At 46.0% G+C, this 12,055-nt stretch overlaps 1 pseudogene; it reads right to left on the reverse strand.

Moving 5' to 3' along the window:
- Window positions 1-2,006: 2,006 nt before the first annotated feature.
- Window positions 2,007-3,648, reverse strand: LOC125534941 (annotated as a pseudogene).
- Between the last annotated feature and the right edge of the window lie 8,407 nt (window positions 3,649-12,055).

Below are 12,055 nucleotides of genomic sequence, written 5' to 3' on the forward strand. Positions count from 1 at the left end.
CCTCACTTTGGTCATCTCCGCTACCGGCACATCTCCGATGTCCTAGATGAGACGGAGGGAGAGGTGGTACGTGAGCAGATGGAACGTTGCTTACTCAGCGCAGAGGAGCCGCACACTGTCAGTGAGGCGCTCGATGACGCAGCTTGGAAGGCAGCCATGGATGATGAGCTGAAGTGCATTGGTGACAATCAGACTTGGGAAATGACCACTCTTCCACAAGGTCACAAGGCGATTGGGTTGAAGTGGGTCTACAAGGTGAAACGGGATCCAGAGGGCAACATTGTCAGGCACAAGGCCCGGTTGGTCGCAAAAGGCTATGCACAGCGCGAAGGAGTGGATTTCGAGGAGGTTTTTGCTCCAGTGGCACGCATGGAAACAGTGCGTCTTCTTCTCGCCTTGGCTGCACACTCGCGTTGGGAGGTACATCACATGGACGTCAAGTCCGCGTTTCTCAACGGAGAGCTCGCAGAGGAAGTGTATGTATGTCAGCCACCAGGTTACGTCACTGTCGGGTAGGAAGCTGCAGTGTTGAAGCTCCGAAAGGCTCTATACGGGCTGCAGCAAGCGCCGCGAGCTTGGTACTCAAAGCTGGATGATACTCTGATGAATCTTGGGTTCACTCGCAGTCCGCTCGAGCATGCAGTCTACCGCCGAGGTGACAAGGAGTCATACTTGCTGGTTGGCGTGTATGTTGATGATTTGATCATCACAGGCACGCATGTAGCATCAATCAAGGAGTTTAAAGCTCAGATGCAACAGCTCTTTAAGATGAGTGATTTAGGCCTTCTCAACTACTACTTGGGAATAGAAGTGAAGCAGGAGAAAGGAGGGATTACTCTCTGTCAACAAAGTTATGCATCAAAGATCCTCGAAGAAGCAGGAATGGAAGGCTGCAACAGTTGTCACTCTCCTATGGAATGCAGACTCAAGTTAAGAAAGGAAGATGGCTCAAAGCCCTTTGACGCCACTCTCTACAGAAGTGTGATTGGGAGTCTGCGTTATCTGGTGCACACGAGACCTGACATTGCCCACTCCGTTGGGATTGTCAGTCGCTTCATGGAGAGCCCAAGCATTGACCACTGGACAGCAGTGAAGCAAATCTTGAGGTATGTTCAGGGTACCAAGCATTACGGCTGTCACTACAGAGCAGGCATCGGAGATGCAACTTTGCTTGGGTACAGTGATAGCGATCATGGCGGCGACATTGGCGACCGGAAAAGCACTTCTGGGCAGGTCTTCTTCCTTGGTGAAAATCCTGTCAGTTGATCCTCGCAGAAACAGAAGGTAGTGGCCATCAGTTCTTGCGAAGCTGAATATGTCGCGGCGGCGGGAGCAACGTGCCAAGGTATTTGGCTGAGTCGACTCCTGGCTGAAATGCGTGGAGAGGAACCTGCAAGTTTCAGACTTTTGGTGGACAACAAGTCTGCCATAGCGCTAGCCAAGAATCCGGTTCATCATGATCGCAGCAAACACATTGACATCAAGTTTCATTTCATCCGTGATTGTGTCCAAGAGAGGATTGTTGAGATCGAGCACATTGGAGCACAGAACCAAGTGGCTGATATCTTGACAAAGGCTGTGGGCAATGTGCGGTTCATCGAGCTGAGACAGAAGCTGGCGATCATGGAGGGCAGCAAGAAGGCATGAGCTTAAGGGGGAGAAATGTTGACCTCGCTGATAAGCTCATGCACTAATAGTAGTTTTCTGTTTTGAATAATGTACACATGGCCGTCGGATGTGACGCGCCCATGCATGTAGTTTGTTGAGGTAGTGCACCATGCACGTACCCTCTTCCCCTCTTTCTCTCCTGGGTGTTGACGACGATGTGTGACGCAGGCCAGTGGGATGGCACGGTTGATGCGGATCATGGCGATACCCCGGGAGAGTTAGTTGGTCTTGCTTTGTAATCGCATAAGAAAGGTGAATGAGAAAACAGAAAGCGCTGCGACAGTTTCAGCAGCAGAAAAACTTCCTCATTCGTCTACCTCCGTCTTTCTCGCTCTATCTTATCTGAGCGCTCTCGCTAAGTCCGGCAACGACACTGATATGACGTTGAAAGGGCCCTGTCCAGAGCTCGTGCTTGGCGGCCAAGCAGCGAGGATGTTGAGGCCCGGTGCCAGTATGTCCGGTTTTAGGATGCCCGGCGCATGTTTGCTTGGACCCCGGGAAGAGAACCAGGCCACGACGGGGGCTGGGCGGACGCCATACTGTGTGCCGTTGTATGCGAGAGACGCCGCGGAGCTGCTCTCCGTCGACGCGGCGTAAGCTATGAGGGCGTTGCCGTCGGCCGTGTTCACCTGTACAATACTGGAGTTGGAAGCCTGAAGAAAGGTGGAGTAGCCGCAGATTCGGTTGTTGAACAACACACCACGCTTACCACGCCAGAGCTCATTATGTTGCGGATTTTGGACTGTTGAACCTTCGAGAAATTGTCCTCGCAAAGCAGGATCTTACCAGCGATGCTACTATCACCATCGTCTCTCGTAATTGCAGTACCGCCGTTCCTCGGAGTAGAGGAGAGGGTGCAACTTTGAGCTTGTCCTCGCTTTCTGGGTAAGTGCTTCTCCGTGGATGCTCTTGCCGTTGGCGAGATGGATGCTGACGCCGAAGCTTCGGCCCATGGAGCCGGCGGTGACCGTGAGCAACCACTGCGCATCGTTGCCGATGAAGCCCCGATAGCGATGTGGACCGCTGTTGCCGGCGGCGCACACCACGAGGATGCCCTTGGAAATGGCACTAAACGTGCCGATAGCGATGGGGTCGTGATCGAAGCTGGCGATGGTTTCCCTGCCAAGAGAGAGCGAAAGCACGTCCACCCCATCCTTGATGGCCTCTTCTAGGCCGGCCAGTACGGCAGATTGCTTGCAGCGACGAGCAACACATACCTTGTACATGGCGATGTGAGCACCCGGAGCAATTCCGGCCGCGGTGCCCGTGCCCATGCACCGGCTACGAAATTCCCAGCAGCTATGGATGAGGTGTGCGTACCATGCCCATCTCCATCACCAGAGTCATCACCCGCAATGAGTGACTTGGCACCGATGATCTTGTTGTTGCACCGAGCCGCCTCGCACGAGCCCTTCCACCTTGCTGGGGGTGGCGGAACTCCATGGTCATTGAAGGAAGGGTGTGCCGCATAGATGCCGCTGTCGAGCAGTCCAATGATGACTCCCTTACCATAGCCACCCTGGTTCCAGAACCCGGTGCCATTCCTTAGCCCAAGAAACTCCGGCGTGTGGGTGATCATTAGCTGCAGCGTCCGATCGGGGAATGCACGCACGAACCCTGGCTTCTTGGCCATAGCGTCGAGCTCGGCGTTGGTGAGCCTCGCGGCGAAGCCACTGAACACCTCGGTGTAGGAATGGAGAAGGCGCGACTCGTTGGACTCACCGGTCAACGAACTTGGCAAGAAAGACTTGTGCCACTGGCGATGGGCATCTTCGTCGGCATTCGAGTGCGGTGGCTTGACGAGCACGATGTAAGCACGATAAGCAGTGGGTTTTGTGGTATTTTGGTGTACGCTTGTGGCAACTGGATTGATATGGCATAGTTTTTTTTCCGAAAAGGATTGATATAGCATAGTGCGAGCGTAGGAAAGAGGATCGTGAGCAAGAGAAGTGGTACTGAGAGATTTGTGAACGACACCATTCCTCGAAGCTCAAGCCACACAGCTACCGGCGATGAAGATGATGGCAATGCCGGAATAGGATCAATCACCGGACAATCTTTATATAGCACGAACAATTAATGGGTCTTGTCTTATTTTTGGCATATACTCCCTCCGTTCCTAAATATTTGTCTTTCTAGAGATTTCAAATGGTCACCACATACGGATGTATATGGACATATTCTAGAGTGTAGATTCACTCATTTTGCTTTGTATGTAGTCACCATTTGAAACCTCTAGAAAGACAAATATTTATGAACGAGGGAGTATTAATTAGTTGATAAATCCAGAGCATTTGGTAACATTAATGAGTTTAATTTCTGCTAAATCTAGAAGATATGATAAGATTATGTGGGATGGACAATATACGATTGGGAACAATGAGGAAAAATCAATGTAGTACGATTGTTTTTCTATCTCCTGCATGAATCATATATTACAGTATGTGCTGAAATGGAAGGAAACCAATGACTCAAATTTAATAGAGGCCTCCAGAGTTATGATGTGGGATATGTGGGAGGAAATACATGATCTTTAATACATATATTGAAGTATCTGTAAAATTGGAGGATAATTAATTTTTCAGTTTTGTTTTTCAGAATAATTAATTTTTCAAAATTAACAGCTGCTGGTTCTGTATCCCCACCTATCATGTGTTATCATCTCATTAATGAGCAGTATCAACAGATTCCTGAACAAAAATATGGGAGGAAATGACAATATACAAGTCATGAAATTAGGCGAGGTTGAACGGGTCATTTTCTTTCGCGCTCAAAACCTGAGTTCTATCAAAAGATTGTGATTGGTCCAACAGGAAACTGGAGCTGCTCAATGAGTACTAGCTGGTCAACTGCAACCAAACGGTATCCATCTGCCCCAAGCTCGTAGAACTGCTCTCTTTAGGGTCGCAGTGGAGATGGGCGGTGATGGACGACGATTGTTGGGTCTGCCAAAGAAAAATTAGTGTCGGGAGGAAGAATAATTTAGGAGAATAGCTCTTTTTCCCCACAAATTTGAGCATGGAGAGGCAAGTTTGAGGGAAGGGCCGGAAGGGGCTTAACCCCTCAAATTTAGGGAGTTAAAAGAGATTTGATGGGAGAGCCAGAGATGCTTTTATGCCTCAAAATAAGTGACTCAGAGCACCGACACCATCATGTTGGTGCCGTGACTCCTACCAAATCTGGATTTATGCCTAATCATAGTGGCTGCAGAGGTAATCGTAGTCCTTAGTTTCGAAGAAGTTGGTGACGCAAAATCCGCCCGAACCGAGGCTGACGACTTTGGTGGGGCAATGACGGCGCGTGTACCACCTCTTTGGCATGTCATTGTCCGCCCAGATTCGTGTGTGTTCCGGCAGTGGAACCCTAGCCTCCCCTTATATACACAGTTGGAGCTAAGGTTTACATTTTCGAGAAAGCTAAATTCCTGCCGTCCGGAATTTTGCAACAGGTCCGAACAACCTCGGAGGCGTCCGATCGCCATCCCACGGTAGTCATCAAGGGCAATTGTCGCTTTAATAGCATCCTGATTTGCGGGAACAATAATTGTAGCTTTAATAGGATCCTGATTTGCAGGAACAATGGCTCGCCTTTTTTGCGCGCGCTGCCCGGATCCCGATCGTGGCCTCTATTTGTTGGGGAGGTTGTGATCGTGAGCGTGATTTTCGGATAGATCTCGATCGTGATTTTCTGGAGAAGTTTTGGTCTTGAAAAATAAAGCGCAAGAAAGAGGATTTGAACTCAGCGGGGCTGAGCTTACTTCATGCCCCCTCAACCAAGTCAACCATCGTTGGTTGTCGTCCACACTAGATAAAAAAGATAGTTGAACCTTTATTACTATGCTGTTTCAAAAAAAAAAATCTCTTGAATTGTTCTACGGATTACCAGGCTGCTAATTTTTAAGTTACCAGGTTGTTCATGTATAGCTACCGTGATGCTAGTGCGGAAGCTAGCATGCTGCTAATCAGGTGAAAAGAGTTGTTGAAACATACCCCGGTCTTTTGTTTTGTAATTAGCACGGCAATTTACACGCTACAGACTTGAGAATTACATACATGATAATATATGCATCGCAAACCTGAGAATTACATATATGATAATATATGCATCGCAGACCTGATAACTTAAGTATAAATCACCGCGGTAAATTTGACCAAGGAAAAAAGTTGTTGAAAACCATAACCCTGGTAATCTCTGTGGAGATAGCATGGTAATATACACATCACAGTACTGATAACTCATGCATAAACACCTTCATAACTTTTGACATGAGGGAAAAAGTTGATGCAAACACACCTCCGATAACTTTTATGTAAATAGCATGGTAATATATATATGCAGGTGGATCAGATAACTTAGATCCAAATTCTACGATAACTTTGACCTGAGAAAAAAAGTTGATGAAAATATATCCCGGTAACTTATGTGTAAACATTATGGTAATATACGAATCCTGAGATAACTCACACCCAAACACAGTGGTAATGTTTTTTTAACTCTTTATGCAAATATACCCCTGATAACTTATGTGTAAAAAAACATGGCAATATATGCACCACATAACTTATAACTTAGGTCACAAACACCACGGCAAATTTCATCTTCGAAAAAAGTTGTTGAAAACATACCATGGTAACTCATGTGTAAATGTTATGGTAATATACGCACTATAGACCTGATAACTCAGGTATAAACACGGTGACAACTTTTTTGACCCTAAAAACATAACCCGGTAATTGTTGTGTAAACAACATGGTAATATAAACATCGTAGACATGATAACTTAGATATAAATACTATGTAAAGTTTGACATGGAAAAAAGTTGTTGTAAACACCCCCTCGATAACTTCTATGTAAATAATATGGTAACTTACGCACAACAAAGATGATAACTCATGTAAAAGTGTAGCGGTACCTTTTGACCCGACGGAAATGTTATCGAAACACACTCCCTGATAACTTCCGCCTAAATTGTATGGTAATATGTGCATAATAGTGCTGATAACTTACATAGCACAGGCATTAAAACATTTTAGAAAAAAAGTCGCCGGAACATACTAATACGAGATCTAATTTCAAAACTCTCGTCGCGAAGGATTTTTATGTTAAAACGATTTTCCGATCGGACCGACAATTTAAGCTACAAATATTTTTGAAGTTTTGAAAAAGTATGAGATCAATTTTTTTTATCTCTAGTGCATGCATGCATGTGCATGTGAGGAGAAAGTTGAAGGAATCATTTTTACCCTCTATTAATTTTCTGTGTAAAGCATAAGCATAGTGACTTTTTTAAAAGCAGTCACTAGAACATAGAAACATAGGATCTAATTTCGAAGGTCTCATCATGATGATTTTTTATGTGAAAATAGTTTTTCAATCCGAATTATCTTGAGCTACATTTAAAAAAAAAGGATTTTTATCATTTATGCCATTGGTTGTGTCCCACTACTCGGTTTTGCCATTAGGAATTTCAACTGCTCAAAAATGCCATCGCTTTGTTAGGCACATGTTCAAAAATGCCACTGAGCACCATTATTGTGATCTCAAATCTCTTTTGCTATGTTATAATGACATAAATACCTATGAACCAACATGCCAGCTCTCCTTCTATCTTACTACAATAAAGTGTGGGGCCCACTTGATCCCAACGACGTTCTTATTTTCCTATAAAATTATTCGCTTGGTTACTCCTGACAAGTGGGGCCACACTTATCATTGTGAGATAGAGAGAACTAACATGTAGGTCTAGGCTTATTTTTGTCATATAACATGGTCAATGAGTTTGATGTGAAAATAACGATGTCTAATGGCATTTTTGAGGAAACATCTAACGGAACGATGACATTTTTGAGCAAACATCTCACGGATCAATGGCTTTTTGAGTAGTTGTAATTTCTAATGGTAAAACTAAGTAGTGGGACACAACTAGTGGCAAAAATGATAAAAACCTTTAAAAAATCATCTAGGAAGAATCTAGAATGACAATCTTTTTGTCCTTGTGCATGCATGCATGTGTATCTGATAAGGTACATATGTAGCACATGCATGATAACCTACATAGCCGATGTGGTAACTTTATCATCGGAACATATCAACATGAGATCTAGTTTCGAAGATCTCGTCGTGACGAATATTTTTTGTAAAAACAGATTTTGAATCGGAGTTACTGTTTGGTCTACAAAACATTTTGAATTTTGAATTTAGATTGTACCTTTACCGACGTAAGCAATTTGTATGAAGAATCAAATACGCAAGTGTGTATGTAAAGCCATGTTTTTGCTCCAGTGCATGCAGCCTTGATCAACACATGCGGGAAATCGTCTGGATCTGTTACTAACTACCGACTGATCGGTAGTTAGTCCAATCCTTACATGTTTATTAGTATTCTTGCTGTATTTTTAGGGCCTCTGCGATTCAAAGGAAAATTAGTTCTAATGATTCCACTCCCATCATATGTCTGTGAATTGACTTTTTTTTGAAACTCGGCCCTGAGGATCGCGATTTCTTAAAAAAGCTGAAGAGAGTTGCCGGGTTAATTTACGGAGAACCGGGCTAAAACTGTTACAACACACGCCCAGAAAAAAGGGCACCCCGGCCAACCAGGCACCCACAAGACCCACACATACCGCCGAGGCGAGGACACCATTGAGGTTGCCTGCAATGTCATCGTCATCACCTCTCCCCAAGCAAGCTACTCCGACTTCAGCGTAGACGACCCGTCAAGGCCCCTCCGAACGAACGATACACGAGAACCGTGTTCGGAAGTAACTGACTGAAAAATGAACTTCATATTCATAAACCGCAACAGGACTTCTAGGGCATGTTCTTCAGGCACTGGCGCGTGATTGTCGTAGCAAATCAAAGAACTTTCCCCTCCCACAAGAACCCTGAAGTTACAGGGCAAAGAGATCACCGGAGAGGGCCTCGTGCTCGCTGGCAATGTGCGCCGCCGCAAGGCCGCGCCGTTCCTCTCGATCCCCACACGCATCGGCAAGCCAGGTGCGGGGAAGAACACAGCCTCCCCAAGGGGGCAAAAGGGCACCACCACCGCACCGCTTGACGGCGGCGCGCTCTCCCATGGGAGCTCGCGCACACCGGCAAGGGGGACAGAAGGGGACCGCTGCTTCACGCCGTCGTTGTCCTCGGTGACACAGAGAGGAGATGTGGGTGGTGGAGAAACAGAGAAACAAGGAAGGGGAAGAAGAGATGGGAGGAGCCCAGGCTCGCGCGGCGCGGTGGTTTTGATGCCGTTGCTGGCGGCAGGGGCGAGCTCCTCCACCAGCGCCTCTCTCTCTCTCTCTATCAAAGAAGGGGCAATGGAAGAGAGGCGCGGTGCGGCGCAGTGGTTTTGCGCCGCCGCCGCCGGCCGGGCCGGACGGCCGGGGCGCAGCCCCTTTTTCCGCCTCTGAGGGAGAGAGAGAGAGAGAGATCGAGCGGAGAAAAGAATGGGGGCGCTAGGTTTCGGGTCAGGGACTCTGTCCCGTTTTTGTTCGAGCGAGAACGGCGGTCCACCGTCCGATCGCGTTGAACGGTTTGGATTAAAACCCTAGCCTCCCCACTGGCCTTTTCGGCCGAAAGTGATCGTGGGCTAGGCCAAGGAAGGCCGGCTCGCGCGGCGTGGCGCGGGGAGCAGGCCATGGGCCGCTTCCTTTGCTGCGGGCCTTGAGCGCTGGGCGTGGCCGCAGCTGCGTGCTGCGCCGTGGCCGTAGCAGCGCGCTGGACCGAGGCCAGCAGCCTTGCGCGCTGGGCCGACGCAGGGCCAGTCCATTTTATACAGTTTCCTTTTTCTACTCAAAAAATTTTCCAACGAAAATTTTGTTTAGAAAATATATAAAAGAAAAAAGTATAATAATTTCTGAAAATGAAAATAATTTTTTTTCAGAAAAATAAACGTTCATGAATTTTAATAAAAGAAAATAATAAAGTTCATGAATTTAGTTGGCAAAAAGAAAAGTTTATGTAAAAAATAAAAGTGCTCTTTTAAAAGAAAAGGAAATTTTTTCTGTAAAGAATAATAGGTTCATGAATTTTCTATTCATGTTTTTTACGCTGCAAATAAAAATAAAAGTGCTCCTTTAAAAGTGAATAGAACTAAAATAGAAGATTAAATTGTTGCTTCTCTAATGCTTTTTTGAACCAACCGGTTAAAATTGCTTAGAGAGTAAAAGAGTACAGAATTGTTTCTGCATAGAATATTGAAAGTTTCCGCTGCAAAGAAAAAGTTTTATCCTCCAATTAAATTGGAACCAATGGGAAAATTTAATTGGAAAAACTGTTCTTAGCAATGTTTTCGATCCCCTGTGGGTGAAATCAGATTCAGATAGCTTCCGCTATGACAAAAGAAAGATATTTGTTTTAAAGTTAAAATATGGTATTGTTATTTTCTAACCAACGTTGATGATAACAGTACTATAATTCTATGAGTCTTATGTTCAAAGCTTAAATCTTTAATAAATTTTCTATCAAAGTGATCAATTTTCAGAGAACAGTTAAAGATAAAGAAATGCTCTTGAACTAGAGAAATGTATATTTCTTGTTTCCGCTGCAATAAAGTTGATGATGATGATGATTTCTGAGCAAACTTGTTTAATAGAAATACTATCATCACATTGTTTATGAGTTATATGCATTATTTCCATTTTCGTTCAACGGTGATATGGAATTAATGTAGAAGAATGAGTTTTATTCTAATTCTACCACAATGATGATTTAGAGTATAAAAAGGAAGTTTTGCAAAAGTTTAATGTGCATATTTTTTAACCAGACCAACGTAGGGTTATTTTTATGCTCATTATTGTTGATTATTGGCTAAGTTTTCTCAGACTAAAAGTTTTCCATGCTTTCATTTATGAAAGCGAATGGTTGGGTACTTGTGACCCGAAAGATGACCAAGAAAGGGCATAACGTGAGATAGTATGTTATCTCTAAAGAATGGTTTCAAAAGAAAAGAGATAGATCATTGAGAGTCTTGGTTGACGAATGTCTTTCATGTACTCTCTATGATTTGAGATAAAACAAGTGAGAGAGTCCTGGATTAGGGGGTGTTCGGGTAGCCGGACTATACCTTCAGCCGGACTCCTGGACTATGAAGATACAAGATTGAAGACTTCGTCCCGTGTCCGGATGAGACTTTCCTTGGCGTGGAAGGCAAGCTTGGCGATGCGGATATTCAAGATCTCCTACCATTGTAACCGACTTTATGTAACCCTAACCCTATCCGGTGTCTATATAAACCGGAGGGTTGTAGTCCGTAGGCAATCAACTCCATACACAACAATCATACCATAGGCTAGCTTCTAGGGTTTAGCCTCCTTGATCTCGTGGTAGATTTACTCTTGTACTACCCATATCATCAATATTAATCAAGCAGGAGTAGGGTATTACCTCCATCGAGAGGGCCCGAACCTGGGTAAAATACATCTTGTCCCTTGTCTCCTGTTACCATCCGGCCTTGACGCACAGTTCGGGACCCCCTACCCGAGATCCGCCGGTTTTGACACCGACATTGGTGCTTTCATTGAAAGTTCCTCTGTGTCGTCGCCTTTAGGCCCGATGGCTCCTTTGATCATCAACGACGATACGGTCCAGGGTGAAACTTTTCTCCCCGGACAGATCTTCGTCTTCGGCGGCTTCGCTCTGCGGGCCAATTCACTCGGCCACCTGGAGCAGATCGAAAGCTACGCCCCTGGCCATCAGGTCAGGTTTGGAAGCCTAAACTACACGACTGACATCACGGGGACTTGATCTTCGATGGATTCGAGCCACAGCCAAGCGCGCCGCACTGTCTCGATGGGCATGATATAGCTCTGCCGCCGAACAGCGCCTTGGAGGCCGCATACGCATCGGTTTCGACCATTGATTCGGAGCATACTGCGCCGATCGAGGATCAGCGGTTAGACGCTGCCTCAGGGGCTGCGATCTCAGAGGCGATCGAGCCGAACTCCAGCCCCGCATTCCGCATGGCCCGTGACTCCGAGGATCCGGACTCTGAACCCCCCGCGCCCCTGCCAATCGAATCCGATTGGGCGCCGATAATGGAGTTCACCGCCGTAGACATCTTTCAGCATTCGCCTTTTGGCGACATCCTGAACTCTCTTAAGTCTCTCTCTTTATCAGGAGAGCCCTGGCCGGACTACGGTCAGCGAGGGTGGGATACGGACGATAAGGAAATTCAAAGCCCACCCACCACCAACTTTGTAGCCACTGTCGATGATCTAACCGACATGCTTTACTTCAGCTCCGAAGATATCGACGGCATGGACGACGATGTAGGAGACGAACAGGAACCAGCACCTGTAGGGCGCTGGAAGGCCACCTCGTCATATGACATATATATGGTGGATACTCCAAAAGATGGAGATGGCGATGGAACAGTGGGGGTGACGCCCC

The sequence above is a fragment of the Triticum urartu genome, chromosome 2, assembly GCF_003073215.2.
Source record: "Triticum urartu cultivar G1812 chromosome 2, Tu2.1, whole genome shotgun sequence".
NCBI lineage: Eukaryota > Viridiplantae > Streptophyta > Magnoliopsida > Poales > Poaceae > Triticum > Triticum urartu.